The 22,023-nt window shown below is 26.9% G+C and overlaps 2 long non-coding RNA genes across 2 annotated transcripts; one reads left to right on the top strand and one right to left on the bottom strand.

Annotated features, from left to right (window-relative positions):
* Positions 1-10,457: 10,457 nt before the first annotated feature.
* LOC147816703 (uncharacterized) lies at positions 10,458-11,618 on the bottom strand. The gene is made up of 2 exons (XR_015428759.1): positions 11,482-11,618; positions 10,458-10,980 (listed from the first exon to the last, which is right to left on the bottom strand). It is a non-coding gene; the product is annotated as an uncharacterized LOC147816703 (long non-coding RNA).
* Positions 11,619-12,808: 1,190 nt separating this feature from the next.
* LOC147816702 (uncharacterized) lies at positions 12,809-13,969 on the top strand. Its single transcript, XR_015428757.1, has 2 exons — positions 12,809-12,945; positions 13,447-13,969. It is a non-coding gene; the product is annotated as an uncharacterized LOC147816702 (long non-coding RNA).
* Positions 13,970-22,023: the final 8,054 nt, after the last annotated feature.

Here is a 22,023-nt window from a genome sequence, read left to right as displayed (position 1 = left end):
CATTTATATCAAATATATAAGTCATAAAAAGGTGTGCATCAAAAAAGGGAAGCAAACATTTATAAATAAAGCTGCAAAACAAGGCTTAGTTTTAGCATCTAAGTGTTTCGCTAATTTTTTGAACATTTACCGTAGACACATCGATAACTGAAAAAATTCGAAAGCACATTAGAAGAACTATTAATACTTGATTAATCTATAGCTCTTTCAATGCTTCCTGTTCATCACAAGTTGAAATTAAAAACCTTTACACTTAAAAACTAATAATAAACTTTAGTATGCTTCAAATACAGTGATCTAAACTATATGCTTTTTTTTAAATTGATAATTTGGCAGTGATTAAAAATGTTCCACCATTCTCAATCTGTAAATAGAAACTAAATGCAAATCCTGGTTCCATAGAAGGTTTGGATTAGATTCCTTATCCTGATCTATACGGATTAAAGGGCAGTTATCGAATTCCCTCTTGAGTATATGGATCATTATTTTAAAGGTAGGTGATTCTCACTCAAATAGCGATAGGTTTCTTGAAAAGAATCTTCATCGAAGGCACGTGTAAAAAATAATTAGAAAAAATTAGAACTTAGAATTAGAAAGAGTCAGTTATTTGACTCGTAAATGCCTTCATAGCCTTAATAGAAATCAAAATTAAAACAAGATGGTCGTCTAAATGTGGTAGAATAAGAAGTCGTTTTACTAAAAGTGTTAAACATCAATTAAAGAAGAAAATTTAAAAAAAAATAATATACGATACCTAATAACTTATAATAAATATTAAATTACTCAAGGTGGCTATCACGAAATTTTTTTTGAGCAGAACCTAATAAAAATGTTCTATAACAATTAACTGCACTTAAGTTGCAAAAATAATTTTCTTTTAATCAAGGAGTCTGATAAACACGAAGAAAAAACATTTTCTGCCTATCTCTCGTATGGATTACGTCGCAGAAAAGTAGAAGAAATTTTTGCAAAGACAGAAAAAGAAATTAAAATAGAAAACTCAACATTAGAAGCGTTTATAAAAGTAGATCTTTTTAATCTGATTAGAGGTCGAGATAAACACAATACCAAAAAGATGCTAAATTTTAAAAAAAATAAGTTTCCATTTTTACTAATGGCTAAACATAAAAGCAATTATTATGTTCTTTAATCAACTCGTTTCCATTTGTAATTGTTGATTCCAGCTGTATATATTAGGTTCTATGACAGAAAAATAAGTTTAATTAAGATGTTTCTATAACCAAATTTCAGATTTTTGTCAAGTACAAAAACACTTCGCACAAACTAATTTTCAGAAGAAAAAAAAGGAAATCGGGACATTTTTAGTAAATTGGTGTTTTAGGTGAAAAGCTAAAATGGAAATACAATATATTCAATCAATTGAACTGTAAAAAGTATTTAATTAAATATTCATTTACTCTTAGAATATCTGGCATTCATGTAAGAGGATATCGTGATAAAGATTGCCATTCATTTAAGAACAATCATTTAAGCATAAATTTGAGTATCGTCACAAAAAAATAAAAAAGGTTTCAGCTAAACAAAAGCTTCAAAATTATTTTTTAAAAATTAGCAATTTGGAATTAGATTCCAAAGATACAAGTTAAGAAAGTCTGCGAAAAATTCTTATTAATTTCCTGTGAATAGAACGAAGTTTTCATTTCAAAACGAAAGATTTTGCTTCACTCTGCTTTTAGAAATACTCTGATTTCATAATTTCTGGCCTCCAGTAATTGGAACGATAAGTGAAACGATAGGTTTTTGCTTCGGCCTGTTTTAAAAAGAATTTTATTGATTTCATAGTAAATATTTAAAATAACAGGTTCAACTTTTAAGAAACGTTCTCTTAATATCATCTTATACTGCTTGATAGTACAGTCTGTAAAAAATGTAGTCGAACGTTTTAATGCTTTAAAAATTTAATAAATCCATTTTATAAACATTAAAAAAAAAACAAAAAAAAAACAGAGTGTTTATTTCTCTAAACAGTCCACATAAAAATATTAGAGTGTTTATTTCTCTAAACAGTCCACATAAAAATATTAGAGTGTTTATTTCTCTAAACAGTCCACATAAAAATATTAGAGTGTTTATTTCTCTAAACAGTCCACATAAAAATATTAGAGTGTTTATTTCTCTAAACAGTCCACATAAAAATATTTATTTCTCGTAATCTTTACTAGTACTTACCAGATTCAATCGTTTTTTTTTCTTCTTCTTCTTCTTCTTCCACATTTTATAAACATTCAAAAAAACACCGAGTGTTTATTTTTCTGGAAAGGTTGGTAAATTTGAAAGCTGCTAATCCATGTTCTATATAATAACTGCATAAAGAGGATAAATAAATCCTCAGTGTTTTGAATCGGCCCCACCTCAAACGTTATGATGTACCTGACAAGCGTTAGATATCGAATGAGCAGCAGATAGTAAATGGCTATATGCTTGAAATAACGAAAAAATACTAATAACACAGTTCCTATTCGGGTTAGATATCAACGAAATTTTACAACAAAAAAATTATTAGAGGAAAGTTATATGTTGGAACTATACTTACTACTAAACTAATCAAGTTTTTTTTTTTTTTTTTCAGAGTACTTATTCAAGAGCAAATATTTTTTGAATTACACCTAATTTTTTATACTCTGCAAGATGGAAATAAATCCAGTCGAAAAGAACCTACTTATTTCAGACAATTCGAACAACATTTTTTTTTTTTTTTTTTTTTGAAAAGACCTCCACGTTTCAAATGATCGTATGAATTGGGTAGGTCAAGGAGATGACTTTAGAAAAGTTTATTCCAGACGATTCGAAAACAATTTTTTTTTTTTTTTTTTTTTGAAAAGACCTCCACGTTTCAAATAATCGTATGAATTGTGTGGGCGAAGGAGATGACGCCAGAAAAAGTTTATTCCAAACGATTCTGTCTTTTGATCTTGCACAACCTTTTTTTTTTTTTTAAGTGTGTCCTTGTATGTGACATTTATGATTGATCTTGCACAACTTTTTTTTAAGCTAGAATGATACAAGAAGTCGCTTGTTTGTTACGCATAAAATAATACTTATTTCTCTAAAGCATATAATTATAGTTTTTTTTCTGTTTAAGTGTGTCCTTGTATGTGACATTTATGATTGATCTTGCACATATTTTTTTTTAAGCTAGAATGATACAAGAGTTCGCTTGTTTGTTACGCATAAAATAATACTTATTTCTCTAAAGCATATAATTATAGTTTTTTTTCTGTTTAAGTGTGTCCTTGTATGTGACATTTATGATTGATCTTGCACAACTTTTTTTAAGCTAGAATGTTACAAGAGGTCGCTTGTTTGTCACGCATTAAATAATGCTTATTTCTCTAAAGCATATAATTATAATTTTTTTTCTGTTTAAGTGTGTCCTTGTATGTGACATTTATGAATTGAGTGATATTTATTACTTGAGTGGGCGAAGGAGATGACGCCAGAAAAAGTTTATTCCAGACGATTCTGTCTTTTGATCTTGCACAAAATTTTTTTAACGCTAAAATGATACAAAAGTTTACAGTTTTTTTTATTTTTTATATCAAGTATATAATTATAGTTTTTTTTTTCTGTTTATGTGTGTCCTTTCACGTAATATTTATAATTGGTCTTGCGCAACTTATAACACGCTAGAATGATACAAAAAGTTCACTTGAATTAATTATAGTTTTATTCTATGTATGTGTGTCCTTTCATGTGATTAAAAATTAAAAGTCACGGTGGCTTCTTAGCCTCGACTTAATGATGTCCGCGGGTCAGTCCAGACCTTTAATCCTCTTTCATAATAAATAATAAATGACATGATACAAATTTTAACATTAGAATGACACAAAAGGTCGCTGTTTCTCAAAAGCATAAAAACAATTTCTATTTACATGTGTCCTTGCATGCGATTAACAAATAAAGTCAGATGATCAGAATCAAGTGAAGTAAAAAAATAATAATAATAATAATAATAATACCATCAAATAGATTTATTCCTTTTACTAAGCGACTATTGCGAATTTTTAAATAGTTATTCATACCACCACAAATGCAATTTTCAGATTTCAAGTATTTATATAATTCTTTCCATTGTTCTAATTTACAGGAATGTGCAGAGTCAAAAAATACTTTTAAAAGTTCTTTTCTAGATCAAGTATGCCTTTTATAACATAACCGTTGGTCCCTTTTTAAAAGATTATTCAAATCACTAAAGAGCTTGTTATAATAAACGTCTTTATGTAGACTTTCCAAAATTTTCAAAAGTCTTTTTGGATTTTCATATTGGATGCGTTCCTTTATTCGCATTGATTGTAAAAACTGGAAACTAGTTTGAGATGATTCTACTTTCTTCCGTTTCGAACCAAAGACATGAACCTAAAAGAAAAGAAATAAAATGCGATTAAAATTTTAAAAATGATATAGAGTAGGATAAAAATGTTAATTTGTTATTAATAGTTAAAATAATAATAGAATCCTTTCTATCCCTTTGAACAAACATCCGTAATTGGAATAACATTTATCGTCAAATAATAATAGAATCCTTTCTATCCCTTTGAACAAACATCCGTAATTGGAATAACATTTATCGTCAAATAATAATAGAATCACGACTAAATTAAGCGTTACGCGATAAAGAAAACCACGAAATGTTTTTTTTTTTTTTTTTCAAATAACTAAACTGTAATAAGATTCTTTATAAAGAAACTCCTGAATAACTTGCAATTCCACCAATAGAGGATAGCATGATACAGTTCTTTTTTTTTTTTTTTTTTTTTACCTATTCAGACAGTCTGCGATAAAGAAATCCCTGAAAATGTTTTTTTTGTATTTATAATTATTTGTATTGTCTAATTCTATTTTGATTTATAATTCTATTTTGATTTATAATTATCTTTTACAAGATTTAATTATTTGTATTGTCTAATTAGTTTTGATTTATAATTAGTTTTATTGTCTAATTATCTTTTACAAGATTTAATTATTTGTATTGTCTAATTAGTTTTGATTTATAATTAGTTTTATTGTCTAATTATCTTTTACAAGATTTAATTATTTGTATTGTCTAATTAGTTTTATTTATAATTAGTTTTATTGTCTAATTATCTTTTACAAGATTTAATTATTTGTATTGTCTAATTAGTTTTATTTATAATTAGTTTTATTGTCTAATTATCTTTTATAAGATATTTGTCTAAGGTGATAGAGTGTTTTCTTTTCTAAGCTGTAAAATTTCAAACTATAAAATAATTAATCATTTAAAAAAACAATCTTTATTTCAAACCTAGTACTATAAAGGGGCTTCTGCGCCACGGATTTGCGATAGTACTATAAAGGGGCTTCTGCGCCACGGATTTGCGATAGTTATTGAGAATATTAACCAAAGATTCTTCAAAAAAGAAACAACAGCGCTCCTGATGTTGGATGTGGCCAAAGCCTTTGACCGAGTCTGGCATCAGGGCCTCGTATACAAGCTCATAAATTTCAATATCCCCAAAGATCTAATACTACTAATTAATAATTATCTGACAAACAGAACTTTTCATATTAAGATCAATTACAGCATTTTTCTTCCGCTAGAAACATTAAAGCAGGAGTTCCGCAAGGTTCAATTCTCGGCCCTGTGCTCTACCTAATTTATTCAGCAGACTTTCCAAATTTTAATAATATGAGAAACATCACCTCAGCCATCTACGCAGATGATACAGCACTTATGAGCAGATCAATAAATCCCAAGAAGTCAGTTACTAATCTCAGTAATATCATACCTCATATCGAAGACTGGTGCACAAAAATGGAAAGTTAGCCATCAACACCACTAAATCTTCACTACTAATTATTATGAGCAGATCAATAAATCCCAAGAAATCAGTTACTAATCTCAGTAATATCATACCTCATATCGAAGACTGGTGCACAAAAATGGAAAGTTAGCCATCAACACCACTAAATCTTCACTACTAATTATTATGAGCAGATCAATAAATCCCAAGAAATCAGTTACTAATCTCAGTAATATCATACCTCATATCGAAGACTGGTGCACAAAAATGGAAAGTTAGCCATCAACACCACTAAATCTTCACTACTAATTATTATGAGCAGATCAATAAATCCCAAGAAATCAGTTATCCAAATATTACTCTTTTCAATGATGCAATACCACTAGTTCTTTAAACTGGAATACCAATATTAAAACTATAAATCTCTGAAAACCACTAGTTCTTTAAACTGGAATACCAATATTAAAACTATAAATCTCTGAAAACCAATATTAAAACTATAAATCTCTGAAAACCAATATTAAAACTATAAATCTCTGAAAACCAATATTAAAACTATAAATCTCTGAAAACCAATATTAAAACTATAAATCTCTGAAAACCAATATTAAAACTATAGATCTCTGAAACCAATATTAAAACTATCACTTAAACCAATATTAAAACTATAGATCTCTGAAACCAATATTAAAACTATCACTTAAACCAATATTAAAACTATAAATCTCTGAAATCAATATTAAAACTATAAATCTCTGAAATCAATATTAAAACTATAAATCTCTGAAACCAATATTAAAACTATCACTTAAACCAATATTAAAACTATCACTTAAACCAATATTAAAACTATCACTTAAACCAATATTAAAAACTATAAATCTCTGAAACCAATATTAAAAACTATAAATCTCTGAAACCAATATTAAAACTATCACTTAAACCAATATTAAAACTATAGATCTCTGAAACCAGTATTAAAACTATAGATTTCTGAAACCAGTATTAAAACTATAGATTTCTGAAACCAATATTAAAACTATAAATCTCTGAAACCAATATTAAAACTATAAATCTCTGAAACCAATATTAAAACTATAAATCTCTGAAAACCAATATTAAAACTATAAATCTCTGAAACCAATATTAAAACTATAGATACTCAAAATAAATTCCTCAGATGTATTACAGGAGCCCCCAGATCCATGAGAATGAAAGATCTAAAAGACGAGAGTTAAAAAATCAACAAAATAGATGAGCACATAGCTGAACTATGTGCAAGTTTCTTCAAGAGATGCACTCTCTTGTCATACGTGCAATTACTTTAAAAAATTTTGATTTTGCACTCATCAAAGACAACATGAAATATAGCCCGGCAACCGCCTTTTTCCTATCCGACGGAGTATTGTCCCGTAAATTTTGTAAATAGCTGTAAATACTTGTAAATAATTTTGCGCATTTATTATGTATTTCTCCTTTTCTCTGGGGCTATGTGGCTACTGTGCACCTGAGAAGCTCGGGGGTAATACCTCGAAGGGAGGCGAGGCAGTCTGCCACAAAACCTCTTCTCTCTCTCTCTCTCTCAAACTTGTTTGTTCAATCTCACTACTTCATTCTAATTTTCTCTCAGTAAAAGATATTGAACCCCACATTTCAGTTGAGCTTCGGCGATTTATTATTTATTTCCACTCAGATGAATTAGTTGGAGCACCTAGCGGGGCTGATGCTAAGATAACCAACACATATGAGTAGGATTTGTGATAGTAGGATAAAGGGGCCAAATAAGGGATTGAGAGTACGAAAACAGAATTAAAATATTACGATTTTTTTTTTCCAAGTCTCAACCATAATACCCCTAATTATTTGTATTTATAATTATTTGCAAGATTTAATTATTTGTATTGTCTAATTATTTTTATTAAATCATATCTTTTATAAAATAATAGTTGTCTAAGGTGATAGAGTGTTTTTTTTTTTTTTTTTTTAAGCTGTGAAATTTCAAACTATAAAATAATTAATCATTTAAAAAAAAAAAACAATCTTTATTTCAAACCTAGTAGGATAAAGGGGCTTCCACCAAATAAGGGATTGAGAGTACGAAAACAGAATAAAATATTACGATTTTTTTTTTCCAAGTCTCAACATATCAACCATAATAACGGGCCATTTTATCTCTTACTGCATCGTATAAATCCTTTGAGAGCAAGCAGTTACCTACCTCTTCCAAACAAAAATAGCAACCAAAAAAAGTATTATTAATTGCAAAATTTAATTATTTGTATTGTCTAATTATTTTTATTAAATCATATCTTTTATAAAATAATAGTTGTCTAAGGTGATAGAGTGTTTTTTTTTTTTTTTTTTTTAAGCTGTGAAATTTCAAACTATAAAATAATTAATCATTTAAAAAAAAAAAACAATCTTTATTTCAAACCTAGTAGGATAAAGGGGCTTCCACCAAATAAGGGATTGAGAGTACGAAAACAGAATAAAATATTACGATTTTTTTTTTCCAAGTCTCAACATATCAACCATAATACCCCTAATTATTTGTATTTATAATTATTTGCAAGATTTAATTATTTGTATTGTCTAATTATTTTTATTAAATCATATCTTTTATAAAATAATAGTTGTCTAAGGTGATAGAGTGTTTTTTTTTTTTTTTTTAAGCTGTGAAATTTCAAACTATAAAATAATTAATCATTTAAAAAAAAAAAACAATCTTTATTTCAAACCTAGTAGGATAAAGGGGCTTCCACCAAATAAGGGATTGAGAGTACGAAAACAGAATAAAATATTACGATTTTTTTTTCCAAGTCTCAACATATCAACCATAATACCCCTAATTATTTGTATTTATAATTATTTGCAAGATTTAATTATTTGTATTGTCTAATTATTTTTATTAAATCATATCTTTTATAAAATAATAGTTGTCTAAGGTGATAGAGTGTTTTTTTTTTTTTTTTTTTAAGCTGTGAAATTTCAAACTATAAAATAATTAATCATTTAAAAAAAAAAAAAACAATCTTTATTTCAAACCTAGTAGGATAAAGGGGCTTCCACCAAATAAGGGATTGAGAGTACGAAAACAGAATAAAATATTACGATTTTTTTTTTCCAAGTCTCAACATATCAACCATAATAACGGGCCATTTTATCTCTTACTGCATCGTATAAATCCTTTGAGAGCAAGCAGTTACCTACCTCTTCCAAACAAAAATAGCAACCAAAAAAAGTATTATTAATTGCAAAATTTAATTATTTGTATTGTCTAATTATTTTTATTAAATCATATCTTTTATAAAATAATAGTTTTCTAAGGTGATAGAGTGTTTTTTTTTTTTTTTTTTTAAGCTGTTAAATTTCAAACTATAAAATAATTAATCATTTAAAAAAAAAAAACAATCTTTATTTCAAACCTAGTAGGATAAAGGGGCTTCCACCAAATAAGGGATTGAGAGTACGAAAACAGAATAAAATATTACGATTTTTTTTTTCCAAGTCTCAACATATCAACCATAATAACGGGCCATTTTATCTCTTACTGCATCGTATAAATCCTTTGAGAGCAAGCAGTTACCTACCTCTTCCAAACAAAAATAGCAACCAAAAAAAGTATTATTAATTGCAAAATTTAATTATTTGTATTGTCTAATTATTTTTATTAAATCATATCTTTTATAAAATAATAGTTTTCTAAGGTGATAGAGTGTTTTTTTTTTTTTTTTTTTAAGCTGTGAAATTTCAAACTATAAAATAATTAATCATTTAAAAAAAAAAAACAATCTTTATTTCAAACCTAGTAGGATAAAGGGGCTTCCACCAAATAAGGGATTGAGAGTACGAAAACAGAATAAAATATTACGATTTTTTTTTTCCAAGTCTCAACATATCAACCATAATACCCCTAATTATTTGTATTTATAATTATTTGCAAGATTTAATTATTTGTATTGTCTAATTATTTTTATTAAATCATATCTTTTATAAAATAATAGTTGTCTAAGGTGATAGAGTGTTTTTTTTTTTTTTTTTAAGCTGTGAAATTTCAAACTATAAAATAATTAATCATTTAAAAAAAAAAAACAATCTTTATTTCAAACCTAGTAGGATAAAGGGGCTTCCACCAAATAAGGGATTGAGAGTACGAAAACAGAATAAAATATTACGATTTTTTTTTTCCAAGTCTCAACATATCAACCATAATAACGGGCCATTTTATCTCTTACTGCATCGTATAAATCCTTTGAGAGCAAGCAGTTACCTACCTCTTCCAAACAAAAATAGCAACCAAAAAAAGTAGTATTAACTATTTACAATGAAAAAATATTGAAAGAGAAATTAATCTTTTAAGAAAATATTTATGTATTCTTAAAAAAAATTTCTATCTTTTTAAAGAAAATATTTATGTATTCTTAAAAAAATTTTCTATCTTTTTAAAGAAAATATTTATGTATTCTTAAAAAAATTAATCTTTTAAGAAAATATTTATGTATTCTTAAAAAAATTTTCTATCTTTTTAAAGAAAATATTTATGTATTCTTAAAAAAATTTTTTACTTTTGTTAAAAATTTTCCAGTTTTTCAAAAATTATTAAAGGATATAACTTTTTTCTTGATACTATAAACTTTTTTCACCTGTGAAAATGATCGATAAAGACAAAATATATTTTAATAAAATAAATAACATTTTATTCAAAGTTTCACCCTAGCACTTCTTCATTACCAGGTTTCTTATCAATTTTATTTTTACAATACATTTTTTAATTTTTTTATTTACATCTAAATGTGCTGGTAATTAAACATCGTTTAATGTTTTGAAAATACATTTTTCCCCACTGGAGCTGATTTTCTATTTCGCAAAAAGTCATTTATCTTGATATCCGAGTGCTTGTCCTATTTATAGGTCGTGTAGAAATCGTCCAAATGCTTTCCCCTTAACGAGAGCACAATGTTTTATAAACTCTGGTGCATGAAGAAAAAGTTGTTGTCAGTTCATCTACTTTAGTACAGCCAAAATCCTCTAAACTGTAAAACATTCTGCAACGGTGGTTGGAATGTACAAACTCCGGTAATGGGATTAACTTTCACGGCATGAAAAGCAAGTTCTTTGACAATGTAACACCATGACGAAAGTTGAAAACCTTCAAAATCAGTGACTAAAGCTGACAATCCCTTTTTCGGTTTCCTTCCTACAATAAAAAAAAGAAAATTTTGAATCACCAAGAAAAATAATTAGACGACACACAGTTAAAATGATTATGATAATCTTCATAACTCCTTTCGATTGCTACGATTAAGAATTTATTTGCAAAGTAAAAGTCTTTACCCCCTGAGTTCTGTCTAAAATAAACATTTTTTTACAAAAACAAATATGAAACGTTCCTTTAACAAAAAAAAAGTTAATTTAACAAATATTAGCTTTATTTAGATTTCGTAATGAAAAAAAAAAAATAACTGTTCGTAATTTGTAACTAAGAAGATAATAAATTTTTTTTATTATTAGCAAAATAAAAAAAATTAATTAAAATGAACAAAGCAATTTACTTTCTCCTGGTTAATTAAAGATACAGATTAACACAGCTCAGCAGATCTATAAATAATACTATTTAACATTGACAATACACTATTTTATCATCAATATAATAAAATAACATAGTTTTTTAAAATTTTAATAAAAAATTAGTACTTACTTGAATATCATCATGCTTCTGCTTTAGTATTGCGTTTCCATCCATAACGAAGAGAAGAATCCTTTTTTATTCTAGTGGCTCCATCTATATTTAAATATTAAAAAGAAAATATATGAATAACTCTTCCTAAATTCTACTAACTCTTCTCTTACTAAACTTATAACTCTTCTCTTACTAAATTCTCTTTACATGTTTCTTAGATTCAAAATAATTATTTTGAAACTTTTAGGAAATTTAAAATATAATTGATGATATAAATATGTAGCTATTCATTTTCTAATAGAAAATAAAATTAATTCAAATATTTCTTTCATGAGATTACAAAATAAGTATTTTAATATAATAATTAAATTGTATTAGTTGATAAATTATAAGTTTGAAGATGTTCGTTATTGTATTTAAAAATATGATTGAATAAACACTGTAAATATATTGTTATATATTAGTTTTTTAGTTAGATAATAATTGTTTCATAAAAATAAATCTAAAATTAATAAAATTTATATTTCCTAAATATCTATATTAATACGAGTTGAATATCTTGCAAAACTAAAAATTAGATGCAATCTGTTCAGTTTTCACAACTCTTACTGGTCGTTGGACTAAGCGTAGGAGGTTTTCGTAGTTTTCCTCTTCATATAACATGGGGACTCGACTAAGCGTAGGAGGTTTTCGTGGTTTTCCTCTTCATATAACATGGGGACTCGACTAAGCGTAGGAGGTTTTCGTGGTTTTCCTCTTCATATAACATGGGGACTCGACTAAGCGTAGGAGGTTTTCGTGGTTTTCCTCTTCATATAACATGGGGACTCGACTAAGCGTAGGAGGTTTTCGTGGTTTTCCTCTTCATATAACATGGGGATTCGACTAAGCGTAGGAGGTTTTCGTGGTTTTCCTCTTCATATAACATGGGGACTCGACTAAGCGTAGGAGGTTTTCGTGGTTTTCCTCTTCATATAACATGGGTACTCACAAAGTCCACTTCGAAGACATGTATTGTTTCAAGATCAAGGAGTTCCCTTGTCTTCTGGGTTCAAAAATGACAAGACTACATTGATAACCGTAAAATTTTAAGCTGTAAAATTTCAAAAGAAGGTGATAATTATCTAATTTTATAAAATAATTAATCATTTAAAAAAATAACATTCATTGATTTAAAATTAATATACCTTTAAGTCTAATACTTTTAATATTCTTAGTAGACATACTTAATAGATACAATTTTATTTTAATATTGAATCAATTTATTTGAAATGTATTCATTGATATTGATTAGGTTAGTTCTAATTAAGAACTATTATATCAACTATAGTTATATTAAAAATAACTAGAATTTAGGAAGAGTTATTCATATATTTTCTTTTTAATATTTAAATATAGATGGAGCCACTAGAATAAAAAAGGATTCTTCTCTTCGTTATGGATGGAAACGCAATACTAAAGCAGAAGCATGATGATATTCAAGTAAGTACTAATTTTTTATTAAAATTTTAAAAAACTATGTTATTTTATTATATTGATGATAAAATAGTGTATTGTCAATGTTAAATAGTATTATTTATAGATCTGCTGAGCTGTGTTAATCTGTATCTTTAATTAACCAGGAGAAAGTAAATTGCTTTGTTCATTTTAATTAATTTTTTTTATTTTGCTAATAATAAAAAAAATTTATTATCTTCTTAGTTACAAATTACGAACAGTTATTTTTTTTTTTTCATTACGAAATCTAAATAAAGCTAATATTTGTTAAATTAACTTTTTTTTTGTTAAAGGAACGTTTCATATTTGTTTTTGTAAAAAAATGTTTATTTTAGACAGAACTCAGGGGGTAAAGACTTTTACTTTGCAAATAAATTCTTAATCGTAGCAATCGAAAGGAGTTATGAAGATTATCATAATCATTTTAACTGTGTGTCGTCTAATTATTTTTCTTGGTGATTCAAAATTTTCTTTTTTTTATTGTAGGAAGGAAACCGAAAAAGGGATTGTCAGCTTTAGTCACTGATTTTGAAGGTTTTCAACTTTCGTCATGGTGTTACATTGTCAAAGAACTTGCTTTTCATGCCGTGAAAGTTAATCCCATTACCGGAGTTTGTACATTCCAACCACCGTTGCAGAATGTTTTACAGTTTAGAGGATTTTGGCTGTACTAAAGTAGATGAACTGACAACAACTTTTTCTTCATGCACCAGAGTTTATAAAACATTGTGCTCTCGTTAAGGGGAAAGCATTTGGACGATTTCTACACGACCTATAAATAGGACAAGCACTCGGATATCAAGATAAATGACTTTTTGCGAAATAGAAAATCAGCTCCAGTGGGGAAAAATGTATTTTCAAAACATTAAACGATGTTTAATTACCAGCACATTTAGATGTAAATAAAAAAATTAAAAAATGTATTGTAAAAATAAAATTGATAAGAAACCTGGTAATGAAGAAGTGCTAGGGTGAAACTTTGAATAAAATGTTATTTATTTTATTAAAATATATTTTGTCTTTATCGATCATTTTCACAGGTGAAAAAAGTTTATAGTATCAAGAAAAAAGTTATATCCTTTAATAATTTTTGAAAAACTGGAAAATTTTTAACAAAAGTAAAAAATTTTTTTAAGAATACATAAATATTTTCTTTAAAAAGATAGAAAATTTTTTTAAGAATACATAAATATTTTCTTAAAAGATTAATTTTTTTAAGAATACATAAATATTTTCTTTAAAAAGATAGAAAATTTTTTTAAGAATACATAAATATTTTCTTTAAAAAGATAGAAATTTTTTTTAAGAATACATAAATATTTTCTTAAAAGATTAATTTCTCTTTCAATATTTTTTCATTGTAAATAGTTAATACTACTTTTTTTGGTTGCTATTTTTGTTTGGAAGAGGTAGGTAACTGCTTGCTCTCAAAGGATTTATACGATGCAGTAAGAGATAAAATGGCCCGTTATTATGGTTGATATGTTGAGACTTGGAAAAAAAAAATCGTAATATTTTATTCTGTTTTCGTACTCTCAATCCCTTATTTGGTGGAAGCCCCTTTATCCTACTAGGTTTGAAATAAAGATTGTTTTTTTTTTTTAAATGATTAATTATTTTATAGTTTGAAATTTCACAGCTTAAAAAAAAAAAAAAAAACACTCTATCACCTTAGACAACTATTATTTTATAAAAGATATGATTTAATAAAAATAATTAGACAATACAAATAATTAAATCTTGCAAATAATTATAAATACAAATAATTAGGGGTATTATGGTTGATATGTTGAGACTTGGAAAAAAAAAATCGTAATATTTTATTCTGTTTTCGTACTCTCAATCCCTTATTTGGTGGAAGCCCCTTTATCCTACTAGGTTTGAAATAAAGATTGTTTTTTTTTTTTAAATGATTAATTATTTTATAGTTTGAAATTTCACAGCTTAAAAAAAAAAAAAAAAAAACACTCTATCACCTTAGAAAACTATTATTTTATAAAAGATATGATTTAATAAAAATAATTAGACAATACAAATAATTAAATTTTGCAATTAATAATACTTTTTTTGGTTGCTATTTTTGTTTGGAAGAGGTAGGTAACTGCTTGCTCTCAAAGGATTTATACGATGCAGTAAGAGATAAAATGGCCCGTTATTATGGTTGATATGTTGAGACTTGGAAAAAAAAAATCGTAATATTTTATTCTGTTTTCGTACTCTCAATCCCTTATTTGGTGGAAGCCCCTTTATCCTACTAGGTTTGAAATAAAGATTGTTTTTTTTTTTTAAATGATTAATTATTTTATAGTTTGAAATTTAACAGCTTAAAAAAAAAAAAAAAAAAACACTCTATCACCTTAGAAAACTATTATTTTATAAAAGATATGATTTAATAAAAATAATTAGACAATACAAATAATTAAATTTTGCAATTAATAATACTTTTTTTGGTTGCTATTTTTGTTTGGAAGAGGTAGGTAACTGCTTGCTCTCAAAGGATTTATACGATGCAGTAAGAGATAAAATGGCCCGTTATTATGGTTGATATGTTGAGACTTGGAAAAAAAAAATCGTAATATTTTATTCTGTTTTCGTACTCTCAATCCCTTATTTGGTGGAAGCCCCTTTATCCTACTAGGTTTGAAATAAAGATTGTTTTTTTTTTTTTTAAATGATTAATTATTTTATAGTTTGAAATTTCACAGCTTAAAAAAAAAAAAAAAAAAACACTCTATCACCTTAGACAACTATTATTTTATAAAAGATATGATTTAATAAAAATAATTAGACAATACAAATAATTAAATCTTGCAAATAATTATAAATACAAATAATTAGGGGTATTATGGTTGATATGTTGAGACTTGGAAAAAAAAATCGTAATATTTTATTCTGTTTTCGTACTCTCAATCCCTTATTTGGTGGAAGCCCCTTTATCCTACTAGGTTTGAAATAAAGATTGTTTTTTTTTTTTAAATGATTAATTATTTTATAGTTTGAAATTTCACAGCTTAAAAAAAAAAAAAAAAACACTCTATCACCTTAGACAACTATTATTTTATAAAAGATATGATTTAATAAAAATAATTAGACAATACAAATAATTAAATCTTGCAAATAATTATAAATACAAATAATTAGGGGTATTATGGTTGATATGTTGAGACTTGGAAAAAAAAAATCGTAATATTTTATTCTGTTTTCGTACTCTCAATCCCTTATTTGGTGGAAGCCCCTTTATCCTACTAGGTTTGAAATAAAGATTGTTTTTTTTTTTTAAATGATTAATTATTTTATAGTTTGAAATTTCACAGCTTAAAAAAAAAAAAAAAAAAAACACTCTATCACCTTAGACAACTATTATTTTATAAAAGATATGATTTAATAAAAATAATTAGACAATACAAATAATTAAATTTTGCAATTAATAATACTTTTTTTGGTTGCTATTTTTGTTTGGAAGAGGTAGGTAACTGCTTGCTCTCAAAGGATTTATACGATGCAGTAAGAGATAAAATGGCCCGTTATTATGGTTGATATGTTGAGACTTGGAAAAAAAAAATCGTAATATTTTATTCTGTTTTCGTACTCTCAATCCCTTATTTGGTGGAAGCCCCTTTATCCTACTAGGTTTGAAATAAAGATTGTTTTTTTTTTTTAAATGATTAATTATTTTATAGTTTGAAATTTCACAGCTTAAAAAAAAAAAAAAAAAAACACTCTATCACCTTAGACAACTATTATTTTATAAAAGATATGATTTAATAAAAATAATTAGACAATACAAATAATTAAATCTTGCAAATAATTATAAATACAAATAATTAGGGGTATTATGGTTGAGACTTGGAAAAAAAAAATCGTAATATTTTAATTCTGTTTTCGTACTCTCAATCCCTTATTTGGCCCCTTTATCCTACTATCACAAATCCTACTCATATGTGTTGGTTATCTTAGCATCAGCCCCGCTAGGTGCTCCAACTAATTCATCTGAGTGGAAATAAATAATAAATCGCCGAAGCTCAACTGAAATGTGGGGTTCAATATCTTTTACTGAGAGAAAATTAGAATGAAGTAGTGAGATTGAACAAACAAGTTTGAGAGAGAGAGAGAGAGAAGAGGTTTTGTGGCAGACTGCCTCGCCTCCCTTCGAGGTATTACCCCCGAGCTTCTCAGGTGCACAGTAGCCACATAGCCCCAGAGAAAAGGAGAAATACATAATAAATGCGCAAAATTATTTACAAGTATTTACAGCTATTTACAAAATTTACGGGACAATACTCCGTCGGATAGGAAAAAGGCGGTTGCCGGGCTATATTTCATGTTGTCTTTGATGAGTGCAAAATCAAAATTTTTTAAAGTAATTGCACGTATGACAAGAGAGTGCATCTCTTGAAGAAACTTGCACATAGTTCAGCTATGTGCTCATCTATTTTGTTGATTTTTTAACTCTCGTCTTTTAGATCTTTCATTCTCATGGATCTGGGGGCTCCTGTAATACATCTGAGGAATTTATTTTGAGTATCTATAGTTTTAATATTGGTTTCAGAGATTTATAGTTTTAATATTGGTTTTCAGAGATTTATAGTTTTAATATTGGTTTCAGAGATTTATAGTTTTAATATTGGTTTCAGAGATTTATAGTTTTAATATTGGTTTCAGAAATCTATAGTTTTAATACTGGTTTCAGAAATCTATAGTTTTAATACTGGTTTCAGAGATCTATAGTTTTAATATTGGTTTAAGTGATAGTTTTAATATTGGTTTCAGAGATTTATAGTTTTTAATATTGGTTTCAGAGATTTATAGTTTTTAATATTGGTTTAAGTGATAGTTTTAATATTGGTTTAAGTGATAGTTTTAATATTGGTTTAAGTGATAGTTTTAATATTGGTTTCAGAGATTTATAGTTTTAATATTGATTTCAGAGATTTATAGTTTTAATATTGATTTCAGAGATTTATAGTTTTAATATTGGTTTAAGTGATAGTTTTAATATTGGTTTCAGAGATCTATAGTTTTAATATTGGTTTAAGTGATAGTTTTAATATTGGTTTCAGAGATCTATAGTTTTAATATTGGTTTTCAGAGATTTATAGTTTTAATATTGGTTTTCAGAGATTTATAGTTTTAATATTGGTTTTCAGAGATTTATAGTTTTAATATTGGTTTTCAGAGATTTATAGTTTTAATATTGGTTTTCAGAGATTTATAGTTTTAATATTGGTATTCCAGTTTAAAGAACTAGTGGTTTTCAGAGATTTATAGTTTTAATATTGGTATTCCAGTTTAAAGAACTAGTGGTATTGCATCATTGAAAAGAGTAATATTTGGATAACTGATTTCTTGGGATTTATTGATCTGCTCATAATAATTAGTAGTGAAGATTTAGTGGTGTTGATGGCTAACTTTCCATTTTTGTGCACCAGTCTTCGATATGAGGTATGATATTACTGAGATTAGTAACTGATTTCTTGGGATTTATTGATCTGCTCATAATAATTAGTAGTGAAGATTTAGTGGTGTTGATGGCTAACTTTCCATTTTTGTGCACCAGTCTTCGATATGAGGTATGATATTACTGAGATTAGTAACTGATTTCTTGGGATTTATTGATCTGCTCATAATAATTAGTAGTGAAGATTTAGTGGTGTTGATGGCTAACTTTCCATTTTTGTGCACCAGTCTTCGATATGAGGTATGATATTACTGAGATTAGTAACTGACTTCTTGGGATTTATTGATCTGCTCATAAGTGCTGTATCATCTGCGTAGATGGCTGAGGTGATGTTTCTCATATTATTAAAATTTGGAAAGTCTGCTGAATAAATTAGGTAGAGCACAGGGCCGAGAATTGAACCTTGCGGAACTCCTGCTTTAATGTTTCTAGCGGAAGAAAAATGCTGTAATTGATCTTAATATGAAAAGTTCTGTTTGTCAGATAATTATTAATTAGTAGTATTAGATCTTTGGGGATATTGAAATTTATGAGCTTGTATACGAGGCCCTGATGCCAGACTCGGTCAAAGGCTTTGGCCACATCCAACATCAGGAGCGCTGTTGTTTCTTTTTTGAAGAATCTTTGGTTAATATTCTCAATAACTATCGCAAATCCGTGGCGCAGAAGCCCCTTTATAGTACTATCGCAAATCCGTGGCGCAGAAGCCCCTTTATAGTACTAGGTTTGAAATAAAGATTGTTTTTTTAAATGATTAATTATTTTATAGTTTGAAATTTTACAGCTTAGAAAAGAAAACACTCTATCACCTTAGACAAATATCTTATAAAAGATAATTAGACAATAAAACTAATTATAAATAAAACTAATTAGACAATACAAATAATTAAATCTTGTAAAAGATAATTAGACAATAAAACTAATTATAAATAAAACTAATTAGACAATACAAATAATTAAATCTTGTAAAAGATAATTAGACAATAAAACTAATTATAAATCAAAACTAATTAGACAATACAAATAATTAAATCTTGTAAAAGATAATTAGACAATAAAACTAATTATAAATCAAAACTAATTAGACAATACAAATAATTAAATCTTGTAAAAGATAATTATAAATCAAAATAGAATTATAAATCAAAATAGAATTAGACAATACAAATAATTATAAATACAAAAAAAACATTTTCAGGGATTTCTTTATCGCAGACTGTCTGAATAGGTAAAAAAAAAAAAAAAAAAAAAGAACTGTATCATGCTATCCTCTATTGGTGGAATTGCAAGTTATTCAGGAGTTTCTTTATAAAGAATCTTATTACAGTTTAGTTATTTGAAAAAAAAAAAAAAAAACATTTCGTGGTTTTCTTTATCGCGTAACGCTTAATTTAGTCGTGATTCTATTATTATTTGACGATAAATGTTATTCCAATTACGGATGTTTGTTCAAAGGGATAGAAAGGATTCTATTATTATTTGACGATAAATGTTATTCCAATTACGGATGTTTGTTCAAAGGGATAGAAAGGATTCTATTATTATTTTAACTATTAATAACAAATTAACATTTTTATCCTACTCTATATCATTTTTAAAATTTTAATCGCATTTTATTTCTTTTCTTTTAGGTTCATGTCTTTGGTTCGAAACGGAAGAAAGTAGAATCATCTCAAACTAGTTTCCAGTTTTTACAATCAATGCGAATAAAGGAACGCATCCAATATGAAAATCCAAAAAGACTTTTGAAAATTTTGGAAAGTCTACATAAAGACGTTTATTATAACAAGCTCTTTAGTGATTTGAATAATCTTTTAAAAAGGGACCAACGGTTATGTTATAAAAGGCATACTTGATCTAGAAAAGAACTTTTAAAAGTATTTTTTGACTCTGCACATTCCTGTAAATTAGAACAATGGAAAGAATTATATAAATACTTGAAATCTGAAAATTGCATTTGTGGTGGTATGAATAACTATTTAAAAATTCGCAATAGTCGCTTAGTAAAAGGAATAAATCTATTTGATGGTATTATTATTATTATTATTATTATTTTTTTACTTCACTTGATTCTGATCATCTGACTTTATTTGTTAATCGCATGCAAGGACACATGTAAATAGAAATTGTTTTTATGCTTTTGAGAAACAGCGACCTTTTGTGTCATTCTAATGTTAAAATTTGTATCATGTCATTTATTATTTATTATGAAAGAGGATTAAAGGTCTGGACTGACCCGCGGACATCATTAAGTCGAGGCTAAGAAGCCACCGTGACTTTTAATTTTTAATCACATGAAAGGACACACATACATAGAATAAAACTATAATTAATTCAAGTGAACTTTTTGTATCATTCTAGCGTGTTATAAGTTGCGCAAGACCAATTATAAATATTACGTGAAAGGACACACATAAACAGAAAAAAAAAACTATAATTATATACTTGATATAAAAAATAAAAAAAACTGTAAACTTTTGTATCATTTTAGCGTTAAAAAAATTTTGTGCAAGATCAAAAGACAGAATCGTCTGGAATAAACTTTTTCTGGCGTCATCTCCTTCGCCCACTCAAGTAATAAATATCACTCAATTCATAAATGTCACATACAAGGACACACTTAAACAGAAAAAAAATTATAATTATATGCTTTAGAGAAATAAGCATTATTTAATGCGTGACAAACAAGCGACCTCTTGTAACATTCTAGCTTAAAAAAAGTTGTGCAAGATCAATCATAAATGTCACATACAAGGACACACTTAAACAGAAAAAAAACTATAATTATATGCTTTAGAGAAATAAGTATTATTTTATGCGTAACAAACAAGCGAACTCTTGTATCATTCTAGCTTAAAAAAAAATATGTGCAAGATCAATCATAAATGTCACATACAAGGACACACTTAAACAGAAAAAAAACTATAATTATATGCTTTAGAGAAATAAGTATTATTTTATGCGTAACAAACAAGCGACTTCTTGTATCATTCTAGCTTAAAAAAAAGTTGTGCAAGATCAATCATAAATGTCACATACAAGGACACACTTAAAAAAAAAAAAAAGGTTGTGCAAGATCAAAAGACAGAATCGTTTGGAATAAACTTTTTCTGGCGTCATCTCCTTCGCCCACACAATTCATACGATTATTTGAAACGTGGAGGTCTTTTCAAAAAAAAAAAAAAAAAAAAATTGTTTTCGAATCGTCTGGAATAAACTTTTCTAAAGTCATCTCCTTGACCTACCCAATTCATACGATCATTTGAAACGTGGAGGTCTTTTCAAAAAAAAAAAAAAAAAAAAATGTTGTTCGAATTGTCTGAAATAAGTAGGTTCTTTTCGACTGGATTTATTTCCATCTTGCAGAGTATAAAAAATTAGGTGTAATTCAAAAAATATTTGCTCTTGAATAAGTACTCTGAAAAAAAAAAAAAAAAACTTGATTAGTTTAGTAGTAAGTATAGTTCCAACATATAACTTTCCTCTAATAATTTTTTTGTTGTAAAATTTCGTTGATATCTAACCCGAATAGGAACTGTGTTATTAGTATTTTTTCGTTATTTCAAGCATATAGCCATTTACTATCTGCTGCTCATTCGATATCT

This window comes from Parasteatoda tepidariorum, chromosome 1 (assembly GCF_982258835.1).
Source record: "Parasteatoda tepidariorum strain Cologne lab strain chromosome 1, Ptep-v5.0, whole genome shotgun sequence".
Lineage (NCBI taxonomy): Eukaryota > Metazoa > Arthropoda > Arachnida > Araneae > Theridiidae > Parasteatoda > Parasteatoda tepidariorum.
Note: the sequence above shows the minus strand (reverse complement) of the source record. Positions and strands in the feature narration are given on the sequence as shown.